The following is a 5,412-nucleotide window of genomic DNA, read 5'->3' as shown; positions in this document are numbered from 1 at the left end:
TTTCCGCCCTCTATAGGATGTTATGAATTACTACACATGTTAAAACTAATCGCGCGAAGGCAAAACTAACAATTCATAACATAATTTGAAGAAAAAAAACTCTCCGATGTAAAGTGATTGGAATCACATTGGCATTTTAACCACCACCTTTTAAAACACTCTTTTATGCACACTTCGAAATTGGCCCTATTTTTTTAATTTATTTTTATTTTGTATTGAGCACATAACAAGGAGCCTATACAGCCACAAGTGTATACAATACAAACAGGTCAAGTACGCCAGGGGAGATACAAAAAATAAAACAATAAAAAAAAGGAAAGAAAACAACTCAATTTACTTAAAGCATTTGAAAAGTACAAAGTGTGTGTGTGTATGTTCTAACAGCCTTCTTATTACTGCAACAGGATATAGATGAAATTTAGTTTTAAATGTGAATGGACAGCTCTATGAAGTTAGGTGTTTTATTTTGGAATTTGGACTTGTAAAGTGGATGTAAAATGTGGTCAAAATTAAAATCAGGTTGATTAAATAAAATTGAGAGGTGAGATTTGTGTCATAGTTAATGAAACCAAAAAGCACATTTTCCGATCACAAGGAGAATTCAGGGTAAATAAGATCAGCTAAGTATCGAGACAGTTTACTCCAAAGTAATTTAGTATGAGGGCATAACCAAAATAAATGCACAAGAGTTTCTCTTGGATTCCCACAGGATGTACAGTTTACATTAAAGGTGCTGTAGGTAGGATTGGGAAGATCCAGGACTTAGCTAAAAAATTTGAACATCGACAACTTCTCAGTTGTCAGTCAAGGCAGACCTTGTCCTTACATATACTGTATCTCCAACAAAGCTGGACCAACTGGAATTATTTTGTTAATATTCTTACAGTGGAGAGAAGCAACTTCTACCAACATCAGTATCAAGTAGGCTACATTACCTAAAACAGACAGGGAGATTACCATCAGCCCTAAAACCTCTAAAAAGTGCAATTATACCTGTGGGGGTAGAATCGAAAACAATCGAAAACTCCCTAGGACTAACAGGGATACCATACTGCTGAAGAAGAAATTCCGAATAAGAATAAAGTTGACACCCTCCTGCAACTATTTGCAATCATATGCTATCAATTGTGTTACTCACACAGTTTGAGCCACTGAGCAAAACTCCACACATGAAGTCCACTAAAGCTTGATTCAATAATATCTTTATATCATTTTGTTTTGATCTTTTGCTTCTATTGTTTCTCAGTCATCATCAATGGCACTGTCTTGTAAGTATAGAGTCTTAAAGTAGATGTGTATGCTAGATGCATTTGTTATGCTTGTCTAATTTTTACAAGGGCAGTCACTCTTATATGTTCCAAACTCTAGATGCATAAAGTTTTTCTGTCTTTGAATTTACATGATTTATATATGTGCAAATTGCATATTTACACTCTCTTGCTAACCCATGCTGTAAGATGTTTTAATTAAATATCAGTTTTAGATTTTTTTTATTTTAAGTATGTTATGGATTTTTACGAGTAGGCATATAAAGTGCCATTAGTCGGTTGTTTTGTGACTAAAAACATATTCACTGTGGTGCAAAATATATCTAGCTGTATTTCATGTAATTTCTCATTCCTGGTCATCATAATTTTAGTATTAGTTCAGAGAGAGAGATTATTCCCAAAATATGAATATATATAAACTTTATTGCAGACACAGGTCCATATAACACAACATACACAACATAGCCTATACTTATATTGTGTTCTTTCCCTATTTTTTTCTGAGAGAAAACAGTATATACACTTCAGTAGCTTTATTGTATTTAGCTTCAAAGTTTTACCATTCTGATAGTCATGTAGGCATGTTTAAACATGCCCTGTCTGCTCACTTTAAGATGAACTGCCATTGTTATCCTTATGCCTACTGTTTATATTTGACTGTAGTTAATAATCCACTCACTCTACTGTTTACTTAATATTGGCCATCTTGGCCATTTAGTGGTTGTAATGTATTTATGTACGTATGCATGTGTTGTTTTTTTGTTGTTGTTGCTTTTTGTATGTACGTTGTCGTATTGCTAATTGTGTTTTTATTTTTTATTTTTTCACTCCTCCGTTGTTATGTAATGATTGTGTTGGGACCCCCTCGAAAACGAGATGATACATCTCAAGGGGTATATCCTAATACACATTTGAATATATGTACGTTATTCTTATTTAAATATTTGTTGTTTTGGGATATTTTTTTCTTCTTAATAAACAACAGCCGGTATAGGAGCGAAGTAAAATCCTTTTACTTCACAGCGTCCCTGAGATTCGGGGCAAGCCAGCAGCTCGCAAATTCTCGCGAGGTTTGGTCGATGTCATTACAGTCACTATGACATATCGCGATACGACAGAAGCGTTACCCCATTTTCCAGCTGTCCCTCAGTCGGTCGGGATTTCGGAACCACAGGAGAATCACCGGAAAGGGTTTAGTGGTAAAACAGCACATTCGGGAGGGAATACAACATTATATGGTTACATAAACACGCAACGAGCTACGTTATCCTGAATTACACGATGGAAACTGAACTATGAGGTAAGGGCAGAGTGTAGTATCTGTGGTGTGGAAGAATGTCCCTGAGCGGGCTGACGTTAGCTTCTCACTGGTTAGCCTACTTGCTAGCTGCAGTGATATATCTATACGTTAGCGTGGCTAGTTGGTCATTTTTACCCGGTGTAGCGTGCTAACGTGAGCCTCGAACTGTGATATTAACCCGTCTAGCAGGTATTTAATATTGGTTTGTGTAACAAGATCAGGGCGACAAAAAAAATAAAAGAAGATGCCACCCAGCTGCTACTAACAGTTAGCCAGTAACGTTATGCTAATGGTAAATCACTGCATCAGCACTGGCAGTGATCTAACGTTAACATTGACGGGTGTTACTTGTGGTTCACTGTAGCCGGGCCGGTTGAGAAGAAGATGATGAATAGAAAAGGTTGCCGACAGTGATGGGGGGGGACAGACAGCGACTTTCATGGGTGGAGGTTGCCTCAGTTCGCCTAGCATTTGCTCTCCTGATGTTTGTGCACGCTGGCTAACTGTCCAGTCAAAACAGCCCTCTGCTTTGAGTATCCCATGATCTGTTTGAGACCTAAACATGCTTTGGGTTGCGAAGCAACTCATCATAGGCGAGTCCAAGGAAGTAATGCAGGAAGTGAAGATGAATTGACAAACAGACCTTTCCTGTTACACTAAACGCTGTTTCCAGATAAGTGAGCAAACTCATCTTGCCTTAGTTAATGTGTAACTTCTGCGTCCTCTCATTTACTTCGATTGGCTTACTGAGCTCGAGCTCGAGCCCGATCAGTTAGGACTAGTTTCCATGGTAATGCAAATGCTGACAGGTCCTCTTTAAAGGTTGACTCGCAGATGAAAACACTAGGGCTGTACAGATCTGTAAATCTGAGTTTCTCCGCAAACAGTCATGCAAAAGCACCGCTTCCATTCGTGTGTTTACCAGAGATGTGCTCGTACGTTTCTTGGAAATAAGTCATTTAGCATTAAAAAAAGCATAAAACATGACTAATCAACTAAAGAAATCTAAGTTGACTAAGACCAAAACGACCGATTAGTCGACTATTCGACTAAGAGGGAGCAGCCCTAGAAAACACAATGGCTAGTGTGTCAAAAGTGCAGACGGTAGTAAATTACTACCATCCAAAACTCAATGATGCTTTGATCCAGGACCAATCTTAAATTCCTACAGTGCTTAGCATAAGTGAACACACCCATGCTAAAGTTGACTAGAGATTGGCATGGGGTACTTTCCATAAAATCATCTCTCCATGCAAATCAGACCAGCTATTAGGCTAACTGAAATAAAACCATGCCAATCTCTAGGTATGGTGAAGGGTATGTGATGATGTGGGGGGGCTATTTTAATTCCAAAGGCCAAAGGAACTTTATCAGGATGCATAGTATCCTGGATCCATGAAATAACTGGCCTTTAAAAATAAAAATTTGCCTGCCTCTATGGGAATTTAACACAAGGGTGTGTATACTTATGCTCCCTGTATTTTAAGGAAGAACATGTATTTATTTACGATACATTATTCATTCGCAAAGAAAATTGGTGTCCTTAAAGACTGGATTTCTTTCCTCATTTTTTTAAATTAAGGCATTAAGATCAATTTCCAAAAGATGATTTTTGTATTCCTCTTTTTAGTCAACTTTAGCATGGGTTGTATTCACTTATGCTGAGCACTGTATATTTGTGGGTTTCTACACACCTAAGACCCAACCCTGTTAACAGTAGCAGGGATTTTACATGAGACTGACACAAATGCAGTGTTGCTAACCGTCCTTTGTTCTGCAATGAGTTCAGCTAGATTTAAGCTGTAACAATTCACTGATTAATCAGTTAGTCAATGGATGGGAAATGAATCAGCAACAATTTTTATAAGTGATTAATAGTTACAGTTGTTAAAAGTGGCAACTGTTCTATGATTGTAGAATGTCTTCTGTGTTTTATATAATTAACAAGAATATCTTGGGCATTTTTTTTTTTAATACAGTTGATTAATACCAAGAAGAACACATCTTGTAGAGTAAAGTCAAAGGGAAATCTGTAGTTCTGAAGTCTCATTATCATGTAATAATCAGTGACAATAGTTTACACTGTCTCTGTAATACTGACTAATAGAAACAGAATTGGTCATAATGTATATGTGCATTATCATTATTTTTGGATATATGCAGCTATGGGCAGTAAGTTTCCCCTGTGGTTGGTGCCTGGTCTTCTTTATGTGCCCAGCAGCCTCATTCACTTTTGCTGCTATACAACACAAATCTACTTAAGTCATATGAAGGGTTGTATAGGTGGATCATTCTCCGTGTGTGTGTGTGTGTGTGTGTGTGTGTGTGTGTGTGTGTGTGTGAGAGAAATATCCTATACATCCTAATCATCCACAGTTCAAAAGTTCATCTGGGTTCAGGAGGAGGCTGACTTTTCGTTCAAACAACCTATAAATCAGAACCACATAATACGATTTGTTCCACCATATCCCAGGAAGGACTGCATTCAACATAGCGTTTCTTTCATCCAATGCCAACAGCTTCAAGGGACAGAATTCATAATATTATCCGTCAGCAATGGAAAAAGTGGTGAAACATTGTAAACAGGCTTAAACAAGCCAAACGGATCAGGCAGCCAACCCATGCGATTTATTTTCAAATCGATATTACACACCAACATCCCTCTAATATAAAGCTAGTAATGTCATTTGAATAGGAATACCATTTGGTAGCCTAATGTAAGAGTCACATGGCCAGTATGATCAGTAGGCTAATCTTTTGGGATAATGAAGTGAACTGCTTTGACTGTTCAGTTTGAGGGCATTTCATGTTGGTTTGGTTCGGAGGGACTGGGGCAGGGAGCTT

General features: G+C 37.7%; 1 protein-coding gene across 5 annotated transcripts in view; it reads left to right on the top strand.

The window, feature by feature from the left end:
- The first annotated feature begins 2,401 nt into the window (after nt 1-2,401).
- itsn1 (intersectin 1 (SH3 domain protein)) overlaps nt 2,402-5,412 on the top strand; it is a 55,145-nt gene continuing 52,134 nt past the window's right edge. For all 5 annotated transcript variants that reach the window (XM_028603243.1, XM_028603242.1, XM_028603240.1 and 2 more), the window contains exon 1: nt 2,402-2,568. The gene's annotated coding sequence lies outside the window, so the exon portion shown is untranslated. The remainder of the gene's footprint in view (nt 2,569-5,412) is intronic.

Source organism: Perca flavescens, chromosome 17 (genome assembly GCF_004354835.1).
Source record: "Perca flavescens isolate YP-PL-M2 chromosome 17, PFLA_1.0, whole genome shotgun sequence".
NCBI lineage: Eukaryota > Metazoa > Chordata > Actinopteri > Perciformes > Percidae > Perca > Perca flavescens.
The sequence above is the reverse complement of the archived record's forward strand: the minus strand, read 5'-3'. Positions and strand labels throughout refer to the sequence as shown.